General features: G+C 41.4%; 1 protein-coding gene across 1 annotated transcript in view; it reads right to left on the bottom strand.

The window, feature by feature from the left end:
- Positions 1–9,165: 9,165 nt before the first annotated feature.
- The window catches only part of Tdrd3 (tudor domain containing 3), a 162,852-nt gene continuing 152,594 nt past the window's right edge, over positions 9,166–19,423 (bottom strand). Inside the window, exon 14 of the mRNA XM_039093362.2 lies at positions 9,166–18,227. The gene's annotated coding sequence lies outside the window, so the exon portion shown is untranslated. The remainder of the gene's footprint in view (positions 18,228–19,423) is intronic.

The raw sequence follows: 19,423 nt of genomic DNA, 5'->3' as shown, positions 1-19,423 counted from the left end.
GATCAAAATGTGAATGCTTCATTCCTTCTTTAAATGAGGAAAAAGAATACCCTTGGCTGGGAAGGGAGAGGCAAAGATTAAAACAGAGACTGAAGGAACACCCATTCAGAGCCTGCCCCACAGGTGGCCCATACATATACAGCCACCCAATTGGACAAGATGGATGAAGCAAAGAAGTGCAGACCGACAGGAGCCGGATGTAGATCGCTCCTGAGAGACACAGCCAGAATACAGCAAATACAGAGGCGAATGCCAGCAGCAAACCACTGAACTGAGAATAGGTCCCCCGTTGAAGGAATCAGAGAAAGAACTGGAAGAGCTTGAAGGGGCTCGAGACCCCAAAAGTACAACAATGCCAAGCAACCAGAGCTTCCAGGGACTAAGCCACTACCTAAAGACTATACATGGACTGACTGTGGACTCTGACCTCATAGATAGCAATGAATATCCTAGTAAGAGCACCAGTGGAAGGGGAAGCCCTGGGTCCTGCTAAGACTGAACCCCCAGTGAACTAGACTATGGGGGGAGGGCGGCAATGGGGGGAGGGTTGGGAGGGGGACACCCATAAGGAAGGGGAGGGGGGAAGGGGATGTTTGCCCGGAAACTGGGAAAGGGAATAACACTCGAAATGTATATAAGAAATACTCAAGTTAATAAAAAATAATAATAATAAAAAAATTTAAAAAAAAAAGAAATCTATGAATCACAAATTTGGTTTTCCTGGATCATTCATATCTTTTCACTGAAAACACAACTGTTTGTGATACTGTGTGATGGACTCATCTAACTTCTACTAGGTCAAGATGACTACACAAAAATCTATTTAAAATGTGCTACACATTGTGGTGTGTCTTAATTAGGGTTTCTATTGCTGTGAAGAGACACCGTGACCACAGCAACTCTTATAACGGAAACCCATTCAACTGGGACAGGCTTACAGTTTCAGAATATTGAATCAATTATCATCATGGCATAAAGTATGGTGGTATGCAGGCAGACACAGTGCTGGAGAAGAAGCTGAGAGTTCTACATCTTGATCTGAAGACATCAGAAGGAGACTGTCACACTAGCCTAGCTTGAGCATATGAGACCTCCTCCAACAAGGCCACACCTCCTAATAGTGCCACTCTTTTTGTTACACCATGTCCATTGTGTACTATGAGGAATGGGAGAGACTGTACCTGTGGGCTCATGAAAAGTAAAATCTTTTATTATTCATACTACATAGCAGAGGTGCTGATCAAACACGGCCACCAGACAAGGACTTGGGAGTCTTATTTCTTTTGAGAGTCCAAAGTAGGGGCTAAAGCAGGATTTATAGGCATAAAAATCACAAGCATCTGAGTCCAGTTACAATTGTAATATTTTACCAATCAGAACTTTGGGGATTAGGGACCTTTCCAAATGTCCCATCACTGTCAACTGACACTGAATTGTAAGTATTTTTGCCCAATCAATTCATTTGTTCTTTCTGTTGTTAGCAACAGGCAGTGTGTTTTGGAGAACTACTGTTGCTTAGAGAGGGAGTTGATCAGCTTAGTAAATGGAATCTGAAGTCAAAATGGCACTGCTTAAGTTCCTTTACCTATTTCCAACACCTATGGGCCAAACATTCAAACACATGTCTACCCTGTTTTATAGGCTCACATCAGGAACAAACCATGATGTAATCCATATTTCTCAGGAATCCCTCACCTGTACCAATCCTAATGTTGGGCTAATTGAAATACTTCAAGTCTACCAGTGGCCATCCCAAAGTAAATATTCCAGAAGAAACCCCTGAGCATCTCACTTGCCTACCTTGACAAGGCTCTCCTGCCCTCTGCTCTGGTCTTCCATCCTTGACACCCTTTTCTCTTCAACCCAACAAATTCTCCTTGTTTTGTGTACAAAATATATCTCCAGTCTAACCACTTCAGATTCCAGATCCCTTGTTTTATTCTTTTACCTCATCTCCTAGATTCTAGATCATCCTCAACACGGAAGTCCAAGAGATCTATAGATCCTTAGATATAATTATATAATTGTCAACTTAAAACTTCACATATCTGTTCATTTCATAAGGGATATGTATGTTTCTTACAAAAGTCTGTAAGACCTTTGTGATTTGGCCCCAGTGAATTTTTTTATGATTTTTTTATGAATTCGTTTATTCCCTTTTAATCATGATGGCTTCCTTAGGATTAGTAGAAGGTGCCAACTGTTTTCTTACCTTAGAATCATTGTCTAAGCAATCTTCTGACTTAAACATAGTTCTCTTGGGTACTTTTCTAATGTCTTTCAATTCTTTTGAAATTGTCTCCTTCAATTCTTTACTGAGATGTCATCTTCTTAATAAGTCAGACCAGCTTCTTACCTTACCCCTTTCCGTTCCTAACTCATTTATTCTGTTCTACTTTATTTTACAGTTTATACCACTTTATACATTACGTAGCTTGTGTATTTTTTAGCACTGTCAAGTGTATATGTTATGTGTGTTCCATGGTGTAGGATAGGATCTTCTCTATTTAGTACTCTATCTAGAGTTCTAAGAGAAGTATCTGGTAGAGATTTTTTTAAGTACTAAATAAGTTCTATCCCATTGGGCCTTGTTTATCCTTCAAAGTCTTATCACCAATATGGGAGTCTCTGAAAGGGTCAACCATGAGTTAGTTCATAGTCTGCTCAGATCTTTGTCTTTGGTGATCCTGGTGTCCATGATGCTTTTTCCCCCAGACAAGGTCTCATATTGTAACTCAAGATACAAGTCCCATGCCAGTTTCCCAAGTTCTGATGTCACAGGTATACATCGGCATGTATGGAAACTATGCCCAATGCTTCCCAAGACAACTTCCAATTCATCTCTACTTCTAAACCAGTGGCCGCTCTCCCACTCTGGCCTTTACCAAGGACGAAGCACAAAGCTCTAAAGCAGAAATGCTCGGCTACATTCCCTGAGCCCCTCACTGAACTGGAACATTGTGTTCTGGAAGCAGGGCAGAGAGTTCACTTCCGAATCTGTGAACACACTTGTCCTAAGAACGTTATAGCAGAAATACAGGTAGAAGTCTTTGGACCACTGTCTTTCCCACTCCTCAAAAAAAAAAACCCAGAAAAAGTCTGAGTCCCTTGGGTGGATGTGACTTAGGGTCAGACAAGAATCTCTCTCCTTCCCCCGACAAATTTCTAATTCTTCATAAGCTGATTCTTCCAAATTGTGTTGAGCAATGGTCAGACAATGTAACTTGATGATTTGTTATGCTGTATCTCTGGTATTAATGTTGTTTTATAAGCTCACATCAGGAATATAGAACCCCAAATGCTAAAGTTAAATGAAAAAGCATGTAGGCCAAAAACTACATCTACAGCACAAATATTTGTAGTTCTTAGAAAGAAAACCACTGACTGAAGAAGGAAACCATCCCCACTATATATTATTCAAAGGCAATTTGAATATACATACCCTTATAAATTATTGAAATGCAGTTTCACAATAACAAATAAATACTCCAAAATGCTGCTATGCTAAAGGATATATCAATATTGAATGAAATTCATTCACAATCTTTTATTAGAAAAAAGAATTTTAAAGCCAGACTGTAATATTTTGGGAAATGTACATTTGGTGACTTTTGTCTTTGTTCAATTACATCTAAAGTCTGTTCTCTCAGTTACTCTAACTGCAGTATTTCTTCTCTCAGAAGAGGCAATATAAGTGCATCGAAGTGGTTCTGGTAACAGTGGGCTGTGCAATGGAGAGCACCATTGCTTCTTTTCAATTTCCTTGTCAATAAAAGAAAGTGGTTGGCAAGGAAATGTTAACTGTTTGATGGATAGGCCAATTACCTGGGTCTGATCATAACACACCGTATGCATTTGATGAAATAGCATGCTGTACCTTATAGCTATGTACAATGATTGTATCAATTTAAAAAGGTAAAAATATATATATGGAGTTGTAAAACAAAACAAAAAGAGTAGTTTGGTCAGATCACCTATAATACCTTCCCAGGCATAGGTCTTTATATTTTGTTTTAATATGAAACCATAAAATTTTAAGGGTTGAAAATGAGTCATTCTTAGTGGATTCAAACTCAAGATCAAGTAATACACTGAAACTTCAGTTCACCTTTGAAAGCTCAAAAAACAATTACTCATGTAAATTTAAGATTTCCACAAATATTACCTGACAATAAATTTTGAAGTATGATATGCATGCATTATTAATCCAATTTTAAAGATTTATTCATATGATAGTCAATTCTCATCTTATTTTTCAGCACTATTACATACAATGTGTTGTATTAGATTCCAATACAAAGTTATCTGTACTATCTACCTTTAGGCATTCAATTAATAACCAACAGAATAATGATAACAAAGTTGCTTCAAATCTAGAGTAGAACCCTGTGCAGGAGACAATGTGGATGTAAAGGAAAAGAAGTCAACATACCTGAAGGAATGGGCTAAGGAAAGGTTTCCCAGTTGAAATGAAGCTCTCCCCAGAGTTAAAAGGGAAGTTGCTAACACACATGTGGGTGGGATCATAGACTGGATAAAGAAGACAAACCTCTAAAAACAATAAATCAGGAAAGATGGCACGCTGGGGGATGAAGTAACAGAATGGCCTTGGCACATCAGTAGGGAAAGGGAGGTGAAAGAAGATAGTTGGGAACCTCAGCTCCTGTGCCAAGGAAGTAGGTTTTATCCAGCAACCTGTAACTCCACTTGGGAATTTTTGGCAGATACGTAATTTGATGGATGCCTATTTCTTGAAAGTTTCTTCTAATGCCATCTTAAAAGGTGAGTCCGATGACACCAAAGGCAGAAATATCGTGAGTTTGAGTACAGCTGCTGTAATAAAATACAAGATGATTGGCTTTCCCCAGACTCAAAAAGGAAGTTGTTTTACAGATGGATGGGATAATAGACTGGATATATGGTAATCTGGACAAGGAAGATAAACCTCTTAAAACAATAAAGCACGAAAGATGGCAACTTTCCTAGAGTTTCCTACAATTCATTTGTTTACAGATTTTTAGGCTAGAAGTCTAAGGTCAAAGAGCATTTTTAGAAATTCTTTCCCCTGGGTAGCTGTAAGCAAAAGGCAATGTACAATATACAGTGACTAACCAAAGCATGATTTCACCAAAATCCAACGTGAAGAACCAATGAGTGTACTGAACTCACTGACAGAGCATGGGCAAGAGGTTAATTACAGTAGCAAGGGTGTCTGCAAAGCAGCAGCACCACTGGAAGTCATAGTGCAAGCATAATGACTCTCCCACTGCTGTGCTAATGAATTCCCCCTTTCTTACAACTTTCTACACCCCATTTGCTCTAGGACTTCCCAAGGCCACATGCCTTTAGAGCAGAATTCCATACAGCTATCAGGGAAGACAGGAAAGAGTGATTAATGTTTCAGGTTGAGCTCCTACAACCCCTCACAACTCTCCTATTATGAAAGAATGTCAAGAGGCCAGATCTTGAGGGTCTCTAACGAATGTTCACACAGCTGTGGTAATAGTGGTTATTATTCTTGCAGGACAGCACTATGTAGCAAGGAGTGAACAGGGTGCTTCTCCTATGGCTTTTCTCCCTCCTTCTCGTCATCTTCCCTCCACATACACTGCTGTCTCCTCACATGCTCTTTGTTGAAGGACATCCATCAGTGGTGGACACCACCCACATGACCTCATTTTACATGACTGCCTCTTTAACACTTTATCTCCGTATATTGTCACATTTGGACTTACAAGAGCATAGGACCTGCACATAAGTTTGGGGTCACGACTCAGCTCATCACGGATAGGTTAGGTAGTGTCCTCTGCAATAGTTCAGGTGAGACAAGATGAAGGTATTCAGGAACAAAGGATCACATACATCTTAAAGAGTCAGGCTTAAATCACAGAGACAATAATTGCTCCTCCCATCCACTCTCTATAGACCTTCTACTCCCCAGAACAATCATCCCAATCCTTCATCTCTTTCAGCAGGCATTTTCCTGTTTATGTCTAAAGAAGGCTCATACTCTGCAAAAGGATCGAGGCAATTTTCTTTCTTTCAGGTTCAGAATTGATTGGGGCCAGCACATGTTCTTTAGATGGCTAAAGAACAAAGCATTGACTGGATCACTGGACCCTGTAAGAAGCTCCCAAAGAGTTCATCCTGAATTAGCTTCCTCGTCCAGTTAGTCACTCATCCAGTCATCCAACGGAATCAGAAATTAAATCAACTCAGGATACCACTGACAAGATTAAGGAATTGTTATTCATTATGTATTATGGGAACATCCCAGTTATACATTTTAAATATACATTTATTTTCTTGTAGGAGCACAAACTGAAATGCTGATGGGTAAAATAACAAGATGCCTGGGGTTTCCTCTAATTCATAGGAGCAGGGAATGAGTGAAAAGTCTCCATGGAACGAGATTGGAGGTTGAAATATGCCTGATTTTCATTATTATTCTTTTCTTATTTTTGCATGTGTTTATAATTCTCCATAATAAGAAGTTAAAAAGAGAAGAAAATAGATGTTATAAAGACCAAAAGTGACTTCAGAAGTAAGTTGTGAAGAATGGTAAAAACTAAAATAAGAATCCAGAGTCCTTTGATGGTGAAGGCACAGTTCTTTAGCAAGAACTATGTGCTGTCACACTGTGAGCACTGGGCTCATAATGGTGTCTAGAAGAGATAAGATGCCTGGCCTTATAGAGGCTACCTTCTAGTGACACAAGAACCTTTATCTGGTGAGTCTGAGGACAACAGTATACCTGTATACTTGGCATACTATCATATGTGCATGTGTATATACACATACATACATATGTATACACACACATATATACTTGTATAGTGGTGGACTTAATGGGCTATGAGGGGAGTATTAAAAGGCAGACTAAAACATGCAGGGAAAACAAATCCAGCATCTACAGTGCTTTTGCATATACAATAACTGAATTGAGAGTACACACAGGTTAGGTGATAGAGGCAGTTGATATAAAACAATTGTATAACCAGATAACCAGTACATTTCTGAGATAGCTGGAAAGGAGTCGAATTAAATCAGGCTATAATCACTGTGGAAACAATAATGAAAATTTTCCTTTGTCTAAAGCAGTGGTTCTGAACCTTCCAAGTGCCGTGATTCTTTAATACAGTTCATGTTGAGGTGTCCCCCCAAACCATAAAAGTATTTTTGTTGCTACTTCATAATTGTAATTTGCTTATGTTATGAATTTTAATGTAATCATCTGTGTTGTCCTATGGTCTTAGGTGACCACTGTGAAAGGGTCATTCAACATTCAAAGGGGTAACAACCCACAAGTTGAGAACCACTGCTCTGAAGGAAGGGAGTGAAAGTAGATTGTAGGCTGGTCAGGTTGCATCCAGTAAGACACAGGTGCAGTTGCTCTGACTCCTAGGTGACCTGAAGTGAGTGTTTTTCCCTATAACACAATATCCACCAGAGGCTTAGGTCGTGCATATTTCTACTTCATTTACTTCCTTAAAGTCTATCCCATATTCATTTTAGTGTAAAATAGCTCTCTGTGTATTAATTAGAATTTGTTTTAATTGTCAGAATCTTTAAACCTCACTGACAGCAACTTACAAATAGCAAGAATGCTGTTGATGTTGATTTGAAGATCCTAATCCTACTCATTCCTTGATTACTGCATTTACTCATTATCCAATACTCATTCAATATGGCTGCTGTACCACCAGATAGCCCATTCTAAACCCGAAGAACAGGAAAAATATAGCACCAGGTGTATCAGAGAAGCTAAAGACTCTTCCAACTGCAAACCTTCTGGCATGCAGTTCTCAACCTGTGGACGTTGCATCCTAAATATCAGATGTTAACATTGTGATTCATAACAGTTGTGGAGAAGCAATGAAATAATTTTATGGTTGGGACTCACCACAGTATGAGGAACTGTGCTAAAGGGTCACGGTATCAGAAGGGTTTAGGATGACAGATTTAGCAGAATTCGGTTTGCAAATTGCTGGGGTTTGAATGTGAAATGTTCCCCAGAAGGCCAAGTGGCTAAACAGTTGGCCCCCAGGTGGATTAGAAGATTGTCAACTCTTGAGAGGGTGAGAACTTGCTAGAGAAAATGAGTGAAAGTGACTGTTGACCTTTGAGAGTCCAGTTCCACTCCCTTTCTGCTCTCTGTGGCCAGTCTATGAGCACATGAAGACCAGCTGCCACATGTTCCCGCTGCCACCCTGCCTTTTCACCAGGACAGACCGTACCCTCAAACTGTGAGACAAAAAGAAGTTGTTCTCCCGTAAGTAACGTCTTATTAGGTATGTGGTCACAATGTCAAGAAAATTAATCAATCCATACATACTGGCCAAATCTATGTCAGTTGGCCATTGCTAGTTACAGGCAAGACTGTACCAGTGTATCATTGCTTGAACTAACACAGGCAAAGAAAACGCAGCCTGAAAATGAGTGTTAGTAGACAACTAACACTATCCTCCATATCATGGCCTTTTGTTGTTGCTTCATTTTTGGTTTTTTGGTTTTGGTTTTGTCTTATATAAAAAATTTATAATCCATGGCCCATTATCCTCATTCAAAATGTACAAGTTACTAATTTTTAATATATTCACTAAATTACTTCCCATCTAATTTGACAAGGATTCCATACCTCCAGAAAATACCTCATAGCTGTAAGCAGTCACATCTCCTTCCTCCCAGCTTCTAACCTGTCTAACTATACCTGTTGTACCTTCTCGTTGGACCAGAGATCCACAAAATTGTATTGCTCTGTGGTGATTCTCTCTGTTCTGTATTATATGGTACATGGAATACCACCATTATATGTTTTTTCCTTTTTGCAAACATAGCTATCATCATTGTACCTACATTTACCAATGTATACCATATCTCCCTGACACAAAATATGCAGGAGAGACACCTGAAAATTTTGATAGCCCAGTACCCATCCTTTGCCTTCTGTTGATAACAGACCTTGTCTCTCCCTTGGGGTGTGTATGAGGCCTTACCAGGTCCCTATCCTTTCAAGCTGGCCCAGGAAGCAGTTCAAGTTAATCTGTTACCTTGTTTCCTGGGAGGTAAAAATTTTAAATGCCAGGTGAAGGGATAAGTGGGTTAGATGTCAGGAGAGATTATTTTTCCTGTCCCCAAATCCTTGGGGTTTCTGTAGATGCTCTTCTGGGAGCCTTCTTGGGACACTTTCCCAAGCTCTTACTCATACTCTCGTTATAAATTCTTTTGTTTATATTTTTCCTTCTCAAATTCAACAAGGAAGCGTGAGTATTGAGAGCAGATGTTTAAGGATTATTCGTTGAATGAGTGATGCTTCGACGAATGATACAATATAAAGCAGAGGGGCCTAAAAACCAAACTAAAGTAAGAATTCGACTCTGGTTTGTGGCCAGCTTCCTTGAATTCCCTCCGTTATTTTACTTTCAGAGGCAGCAAAATGATCCTCTTTGCCAATCTCTTCATCTTAAATGTCAGCGATTATGCTTTCAGGTCTGATTTAGCTGCTCGTGCTGTTCCCACTCTGATTTCTGCTCTCAGCTGAGCCGGTGCCCTCCTTGTCCTTTTTCCTACGTACCTTGAACAGCTGCAGTCATCTCTAGCAGGCAGCTATCAGAGGAATCCTTTTCACACGCATCCTCCCGGGTTGTCAGGATGACAGTCTCTCAGGGCTGCTATATCACTGACTGCAACTCTGAATGGCACATTTTCTTCTTCTTCAGGTTTGTCCCCTGGATTTACAGTTTGGAGGTCATCTGTTGGACCTTTCGGTTTATAGCTGAGTTCTCAATCAATGCTCCTAGAGCTCCTACTTCAGCCAGAGAGAAGTTTGGAATAGAAAAAAAAAAAAACAACGAAAAACTGGGAAGATATTTGGATCCAACTTCTTCCTCTTGTGGGACAGAACAAGACAGCCAGGTCAGGGGCTAAGAAGCCAATGTGGACACACTTCCTACTAGTCCCTCTGTTATTCATCCCATAAGACTGCTTTCTGCTCATTACTCTTTGCTCATTTTCCTCTAGAATTCCATACAATTGAGAATATGAAATATGCCTGCTTAAATTCAGTACCCATTACCTTTAATTATTCTTTAACTTCAACTGGAAGATGGTATAAATAGTTTTCTTGCTAACAGATTCTGAGCTGGGATTTTGATGCACCAAATACCATTAGGAATTACCTTGGGCAAACAGTCAAAGAAGCAAGGATTCAAAAACAGGAATGAAGGCTGGGGAGATAGCCAGTAGATAAAGTGCCCGTTGTCATGAAGACCTGAGATCAAGCCCTACCCCCATACAAGAAAACCAGGTATGGTGGTACTAGCTTATAATCCTGGGCAGGCAGAGACAGATGGATACCCCAGAGACACTGGCTAGCCAGCCCAGTCCACTCTTTTAGTCCCAGGTTCTAATGAGAAACCCTATCTCAAAAAACAAGGTGGGTGGATCCCAAAAACAACACTGGAGATTGAACTTTGGCTTTCAAACATACACTACCAGATATACACATAGATAGATGAGAGACAGACAGAGAGAGAGAGAGAGAGAGAGAGAGAGAGAGAGAGAGAGAGAGAGAAACATATAACCAGAAGTGGTCAAAGAGAACAGTCAGCTTGCAAAAGCCACCAATAGCATTAGACAAGCCCACCATCTCTATGGGTCTAGAACACCCCCCTCAGAGTTGCACCCGCTAGGTACAGATGACTATTCCAGGCACTAGATGTGGCCATCTTCCAAAACTGTTCCTTTTGAGGTGAGGCAGCCCTGGGTAGGTTGGGTCATTCCTAGGGATTGGTTGGACGCTAAAGCTGTGTGCTGACAGCCCCCCAGATACCAAGTCCGTACGTGAAAGAGATTACGTGGAAGGTGCACCTATCTGAAGCCTCTCACAGACATCACCTTTCAGACAGCTGAGTCACAGATACATTTTAGACAAATACTGTTTTAGACGTTTCTCCCAATCCCTGACCTGGGGGAGTTGAAAGTCTAGTAGGAAAGACAGCTCATAAATCATGATGGTGATGTGAAGGGCAAAACAATACATTCAAAACAAAACAAAACAAAACAAAAACAGACAGCCGTACAGGAGGGGGTGTGGTGACCGGGGAACACTGAGAATACCTGACTCTTGGCTGAGGGAAGTCTCGGTAGACTGGAGAGTGGCTGCAGAGCCTCCTGATAGACCAGAGGTTCTCACCCATTCTAACGCTGCTACCCTTTAACGCAGTTCCTCCTGCTGTGGTGACTCCCAACCACAAGATTATTTCGTGCTACTCCATAACTGTAATTTTGCTACAGTTATGAATCATAACGGAAATATCTGTGTTTCGGGATGATATTAGGCAACCCCTATGCAAGGTCTTTCTACACCCAAGGGGTTCTGACACACAGTTGCAAGCCACCGAATTAGAGGACTCCCTCTTCTCTTTCAGTCTGCATTTCCTCTTTGCTTCAGTCTCTCCCTCCTTGCCAATGTCTTTTGTGGAGACATAATCCACTTCATTTCATTTCTCACTATTTCAGCCACTTTCCTGATTTGCTCTACCGTCTCCAGAGCAATTTCTCTCCATCTAAAGAGGTAGTCTCTCAGACCGTTGTTAAGTTAAGCTTTAAAACCTAATTGTTGTGCGACATTTTTGCACATTGACTGTGATTGCACACCTGGCAAATGGCATTTTCGGGGGATCTGTAGACTTAATGGGTTCAGGTTTCAAATATGTACATAATTAAATTTCTGATCTTAATAAAAAGACATTGCAGGCTACATGCTAAGTAGAAATGAAACCCTGAAAGGGGAGGGGAGTGGTGACTAGAGTCAACTAACAAATGTTTTCTGGCGAGATTTCTAACAGGTTATACTGCTAGCCCTCAAAGGTTATGTTACAAAATTTACAAAGGGAATATTATCAAAAGATGCGATATTGGGGCTTAAAATGTTGTGGCCCGAAATCCACCGAGCAAATGGAAAAACAGTTTATGGCGTTCTGACTCCATGACTGGAGGGAAGTAGCACCGCACATTGACAATAATTGGAGGATTGTGAGCGTCCTGCAAGCACCTGGCAGCCTTCCACCGCTTGAGAGCTTCCAACCCTGGGAGGAGAAGATCCGTGATAAGCTGGGCGTGCCCAGCCACAACCTCTTCCCGGGGGAGCTTCCCACACACGGCGAGAGCAAGTGGGAACAAACCCTAGCCCCCAGCACACCACCCAGGAACGCTTTCAAGCCCAGCACATTGACAGCACACTGGCGGCATAGACTTGGCGTGTGAAAAATGGAAAGTTCCCGAAGCGCTGTGGTCTCTGCCAAGAAAAGCCTGTGCAGTCAGGGGTTATGGGCTTCTGAGCCCAGAGGGCGTCACAAGGTGGGTGGGGAGGTTATCAAGATCCAACAATTAAAGCTGCCTCCAATACCTCCTCGCCTCCGAAATGGGGCAAACCCCATCAGCCTTTGATGCTCTATGAGAATCTGAAAGCCAAGGCATTCACTCTGGGATGCAGAGTGATCTCTGCTGCTCAGCCACCTGCAGCGCTTGGAAGTCGCCCCGGGAAAGATTCATCCTGTCAGTGACAAGGCAGCTTCCGACTGCTTTGACCTTCGGGATGGAAATCCCTTGGCTCTAGAGATGAAATAGAGCCTAAATACACGGCCCAAAGGTGTGCCAGAGCCCTGTAAATCCGAGAATTACTTCTGGTAGTGAGAGGAGGAAGCAGATCATTAAAGTTTCCTGGGTTCTGGCATGGATCCCTGCTGCCTTAGAGCTCAAAGTCACGCTGACTGCCCCGTGAAGACAGCCATGTAACACCAGAAACCAAACGCAAATCTCATGCCTGAGTCCCTAGGCTGTTCCAGTAACGGAGAATAACTGGATGGGTGCCTGGATTCCTGCCTAGGTTACTGGGAATGAAGGCAGCTCCGCCCCAGCCCAGCCACCAGAACCTGAGATGCTCTCTCTTTGATACAACTCAAAACCCATTTTCGTTCTTTGAAAATAAGCTAGTTATCCAGTTATTCACTGTGCCTGTTGAGTTCTTCACATAGTCAGTCATCAGCTGGGTACATGCTTTGTGACAAGTGGTGAGAGATTTTACATATATCATAAATAACCACATAATAAATAAAACTTTAAAAGAGGAATTTGGGACTAAGGTTTAACTAGTACACCAGAACATTAGTTTGTATTTAAAGTGCTTTTCTTGTAAAGAATCCTGAAGAATTAACTGGTCACTGTGTCAGAGTGCTCATGGTGAGACTTTGAAAGGAAACACAGTTTGCAAGAATTCTGAGAGGAATACTAGTAACCGTCACAGTAAGTTGCTTACGTGCTCTTTTTCCTTTATGAAATAACGGCAGTTATCTTCAAGTGCAGAAACCATGCACAGAGGAGTTGGATGACCTGCTCAAGGGCACACAGCAGAGGATGTTTGGGCTGTGAGACTTGGATGTTGCAGTTTTGTCGCCCCCTGCAGGCAGCATTGTGCACTTCCTCGCCTCTTCTCGCTGCAGTTTAATGAGTAGATTTTTTAAAAGAGTTTCTTAGCTATTTGTTGAAAACCTCTCCATAGGACATGTTTATGGATTATCAGTTGCCAAGGCAACCAGAACTCTGTATTCTCAGCTCCGTCTTCCAGGGCAAAGGCAGTGTGCTCTTTTCTCCCCCTTGATTCCCTTACTGATTTCTCTTACTGCTCTCTCTCCTCTGTTAAGTGGTTAGACTCTTCAGGGACTTTGAGTCTTTGCATCCCTACCACGGATCGAGGTATCCTGTATGCTATATGTATTCAGTGAATGTCTAAGTCATTGGAAAAAAAATAAATGAACCAGAGGATTGGGTATAAAACAGGAAAAACAAAGAACCAAAGGGAATCAAACGCAAGAAGTAAGACTGCATTTATTGAGTACTTACCATGTGCAAAGTATCACGATTTATTTATTTCAAAAATTATTTAGAACGAGGTACTTACCCTGAGAGCAAACTTGTAAAGTAATGCCGGAATATTTTCCTCTCGTTTATAGACAAGGGGATTAAGATGGGATGGGTTAAACAGATTGCCTGGATCCCACAGAGAATAAAGCATAGCACGGAATCGGAAACTAGGTGCTCTGGCTCCGAAGCCCAGGGTTTTTTTATTATCTGTCTTTCTGAGGCTTTTAAAGAGCATGTGTCTTGTTAAATGCTTCCTGTGAGCTCAAAGCAAGTCCTCCTGACTCATAGCATACCTTCACTCTAAAGTCCCATAAAGGCAAGCTCAAAATGCTAATCCTATTAGAATCTAGCAGAGTCTCTGAAGTGTGTGGTTGCTCTGGCTTGCCCCTGAGCGTCCCTCAATGGCTTTGCTGCCAATCTTTGGCATAACTAGGAGATGGTGAGACCTTGAACAGGTAGAAACCTGTGAGAGAAAATGTGGTCACTGCCAGCATCCTCTGGTGGGGAAATTGGGGACTGCAGTTTCTTCCTCTATTCTGGGTTCATTCCAGCTTCCAGGAGGTGAGCCCTGACTGCTACATCTCCCCACAGACCCCAAGGCAACAAAGACAACTCCAAGTGTAATGATGCCCCTGGAATCGTGAGTCCAAGTAAACTCGTTTTCCTGTCAAATTGGTTATTTCAGCTTTTTCTGATAGCCACGGACAGTTAGCTAGCACAGTGGTGAAAATATAAATTAATGGCTGACTGATGCCCACAATGGTGGTAGTTGGATGGCGAAATCGATGGTTAGGTGGGCTTGTTAATGCCTTGCTTATCTTGTTATTAAAGCAAAGATAATGGAAAAACCAGAGATTAAATGTTTACTTGTACAGCAAGGACGTTATCCGCTCTATTTGCTCAAGTAGAAGCACAACAGTTTCAAATTTAATTGGTTTTACAGTAAGCATAGAAGTAAAATTTATTTTCATTTCTGTCTGCCTTGATTTGTAATTAAATAGTTTTAAAGATATTTAAATTGCATATTTAGCCACTTAAAATGAAACAATTGGATTTAATAATAAAAACCAAAATGTTCATGCAGTCCAAAGGATTTATTGAAAGAGAATTGAAGATACATCACAATATCCTGTAATGAGCTCTGCGTGTTGTTCTGCCTTTGCGTCCCTCCTGTGATACTTGAGTGCACCAATTATGGAGTAGGAACAATGAGCCTGAAGCACTGGTTGGAGAAACTATCTGTAATCTCACGATAGGAGAATGTGCAAAAGACATTGTCCCTGACGTTCTGTGAAACGGTAGGAGAAACATTTACATTAATTTGTAAGTGGGCGTATGCACAAACGTAATTTGTCTCACAAATTACAAGACATTCCTCCACAGAAGCCATAATATAAGTCCACAATTCCATATCGGAAACATCATGGACTTCATGTGCTTTAAATTCAGAAATATCAGAGCGTTGGCAATACATGCTATGTGTAGCATGTGGAACAGCACTCATCTTTAACATCAATGTTCCACTCGTGAAAACAGGAGAACTGTTGCACTAAATGAGGTATCTAAGTTCCATATAAAGTTTGGCATCATTTCAGGTGCGATTTGGCTGCAAATGGCTTTGTCAAAACCTTATCAGCAAGTGACTATCCAAACCCCTCGTCCTCAGAATTGCAGAGGAAGGTGGGGAAGTTGTTTTCTTGGTTATTTTTTTTTTTTTGCATGCATCATTAAAGCTGGGAAACTGCAGGAAAATGGACACATATCAAACCACATAGAGGACCTAGTAAATAATTCATCCATCCATTTGCTTGCTCTTAATTCAACGAGTGTGACAACCTATGGAAAATAAGCCACTTAGACTTGATGGTGCATTTGTGATATGGGGCTGATGAAACTGAACCTGGGGAAAATCTGATTGTAAAAGCCCTGCCCACCTTTCCTCCTTGAGGCAGGTCTCTTCTTGACGATACCATAGCAAGCAGTGCATTTGCTCTCACAGGGCCCCGTTTCTGGTGAAGCAATTTCACATGGTCTGATCTGAATTCTACTTACTCTAAAAGCCTTATGAGGGGCCTTCAACGAGGCAGACGAGTAGCTTTTCTGTGGTTTAAAAAAAGGAATGGGGCGGTAGAAGCAGGGGGACAAGTGGTGAAATGAAGATAGTGCCACGGGACAGCACTTGCAGGGCAGAGACTGGCAGGGGGATTGGTAGTCGAAGCCAGCCTGGTGTACATGAGCTCTTGCTGCAGTCGACAAATGCAGCTCAAATAAGGTTGGTGGGCTGTTTTTGTCGCTTTCTTTTACAGTTTCTAATTCCCACTCATCACCGAACTAAAAGACTCAGTGTGTCAAACTGTGAGGATGGGCTTGCCCTCTCTCAGATCACATTGATTTTCCCACTCGATGATTGCCATACACCATGCTGCTTAACAGGGAGACTCTGAGCCCAAGGCCCAGGGTGATGTAAGAAGGGAGGCAGGGTCCTGGGCAAGCCTGGAAAGAGTTTAAAGCGTGAGCAATCTCCTCACTGCCTATGGGGTAGGATGATAAATCATGTCAGTTGATAGCAAGCTAGGTCCAAAGAGAGGACAGAAATATCACAGAGGAAAGAGTGATTCATCTTGTGGGGGATAGCTTCCACAGCATTCGGAAGGCCAGCTTTTGCATTCCCACAGCCCATGCAGGGCAGGTACTCAGTGAGCGAGAGCAGTTCCTCCTGAGACTACTGAACTGAGAGGCTGAGTAAAAGGGATCACCAGAGCTGACCCAGAAGAAGCAGGTAAGAGCAATCTGTGTATGCCCAGGACTGGCCACTCATTTCCACCTCCACACACACACACACAACTGGCCAGCACCGTCACCAGGTACTCGTCAAGGGACCTAACCTTATAGTTCTATGGCAATCCTTGGGGGCTGGCTTCTGGCCCCAGTGGCCATGGAGTAAGCTACAGTTTCTATACAAAACTCCCTGTTTCTCCTGGGGAACCTGTGATAAAAAAATATTGCCTGTTGCTAGGGCAATGGCATACAATAAAATCTTCCCTCGACCCAGAAAACCTCTCCACAAAGATAGCAGAGACAGAAACAAATCAGTTTAATTAGAGAATAAACATGAAGTCGGGAAGTGGCACACACATGGTAGGCAGTTCACTAAGAAGTAGTAAGCCAATCACATGCTGCCTATTAATTACACAGGTCTCAAAATTAACCACCTGCCCACAAGTCAGAGGACTAGACAGTCTGGATGGCATCTGGTAACTGTTGCTTTATTTGGATCAACCAGAAGGAAAATGACCTTTTTCTGGTAGGAGACAGTTCTGTAGTTTGGAGCAAGGTGCTACAGAAGTGAAGCTCCTACCGCCTCATAGAGACAGCAAGGGTGAGATTGGGTGCCATCTCCCTTGATGTCTAAGTTTCAGAGAGATGGAGGCCAGGTTCTTGAGAAAGACGTTCCCCAGTCATCAGACTCACAGACTCACAAAAGACCCAATTAGTTTCAAAAGATGCTCAAACATTTCAGATAGAAAAGAGAGTATTTATAATTATAGGTTTCTAACATAAATGGTCTAGGATAAAGAGGAGGGGAGGGAATCATAGTTTTTTTCTTTTCTTTTCTTTTTTTCGGAGCTGGGGACCGAACCCAGGGCCTTGTGCTTACTAGGCAAGAACTCTTCCACTGAGCTAAATCCCTATAGTTTATTTTTAACAGGGAGAGTTTATGCTTTTTTTTTTTTTCAATTGTCTTCCCACATCTCACTGCTAGGTACTTAGACCCCTGGTCTGTATTTTTGGTTTTATTGTTGTTGTTTGTAGATGTTTTTGGGTGTGTGAGTGTGTGTGTGTGTGTGTGTGTGTGTGTGTGTGTGTGTGTGTGTGTGTGTGTGTTTAATTCTCTGGTAGATTCTAACAGGCTATTCAAAACAGTGATTTTGAACACGGAAACCAACTGTGAGCTTTGTGGCCTCTCCTGGAGATTAATTAAAAGATGTCCTCAGAATCAGAATCCGTGGAAAGAAGTGGCAGGTGCATTTACAGAAGTCCATGGGTGGCTGCCGATGCTACTTCAGGGAAAGGTCTCTCAGTCTAAATGACAACATCCAACTCCACCAACAGATAGAAGTCTCCCCAGTTGAGACAGAATAGTCCTGTACAAGGCACACAGATATGAAGAGTCTGAAGGAATTATTTTCTAGATCCTCAAATCTCTTTTCTCATTCTTCAAAAACGGATATCCCATTAGAATATTGCTATGGTCTTCTCCCCACTTCTTTTCCTTCCGAGTGCTTCTGGTCATCTCTCTCCTTCTGTATGAATGGGAAGACACAAAAAGGAGGTGTGTGTTTTCAAGTGGTCAATACTCTGACCTGATCTGCAAGCTTTTACTAAAACTCTATACATTTCCAAATAGAAGAATGTAGTTCTTCATTACTCTGTCTTAAAGATGATGTTTTCTTCCCTGGGTGTGTACAGTCCAGAAAATCCTAGAAGAAATAATTGCTGAGGGACAGTTCTGTAACAATGGAGTTCAAAGAAGGAGTCCAGATGACACCTCTTTCACCTTGACATTAACCACATGGACTGTCTACCTCAGAGTTTGGGAGTGAAATGACTGTCTGGCAGGGAGGTTTACTGTGTTGACTTCATTTAGGGAAAAAATAAAGTTAGATGCTTCTTGAATCTAATAACATTCTCCTTTTTTTGGCTCTTTTTTTGGTTGATTGTTGTGACAAAAAAGATCTTTTTTTAACCAATCTTTGGAAAATTGTGAATTGTACACGATTGAATGGGTTAAACCCACAGCTCCCAGACTTTGAATAAAATATATAAATACATGTTTCTAACATGTATTTCTTCTCATAATATGCACATTTCTAATGTGGCAGAAATGATTTTCTTTACAACTTATAAACTTCAAGTGTAATTGATGTAATTATTAATCACTATTTCTGACTTGACTGGACTTAGAATCACCATGGAAATATCTCTGGAGTATTTACAGAAAGATTTAATGTAATGGAGGGGGAAGACCCACTTGAATGTGGGTAGAACCATTCCATGGCTGGAGTCCTTTACTGAATAAGAAGGAGAAAGCTCTCTTAGTAGCAGCACTCAGCTCTCATTGCTTTCTGACTCTATATGATAGACTATACCCTACAACCTGAACCAGAGTAAATCCTTCTACCCAGAAGTAGCTTTTCTCTAGTTATTTTTTATAGCAACAAGAAGAGAAATTAATACATTTGTTCATTGTCAGATCTTTTAAAGGTTGCTTGTTTTGTCAGTTGAGACAAAGCAATAGTTGAGGAACCAGGGAATTCTGTCTTTCCTGTCCTGTGTGAGCATTAGGTTCTTTCTTCTCTCTCACCATAGATGGACTTCCTGTTCCCTAAGTCATGTGCCAAAATACTTCCATAACTTCTCAATCTCCCTTATTATATTTCTACTTATTTGAAGAGAAACCTAGGTTAATCCACCAGGCCATTTCCTGAGCCAGTGAACT

This window comes from Rattus norvegicus, chromosome 15 (genome assembly GCF_036323735.1).
Source record: "Rattus norvegicus strain BN/NHsdMcwi chromosome 15, GRCr8, whole genome shotgun sequence".
Taxonomy (NCBI): domain Eukaryota; kingdom Metazoa; phylum Chordata; class Mammalia; order Rodentia; family Muridae; genus Rattus; species Rattus norvegicus.
The sequence above is the reverse complement of the archived record's forward strand: the minus strand, read 5'-3'. Positions and strand labels throughout refer to the sequence as shown.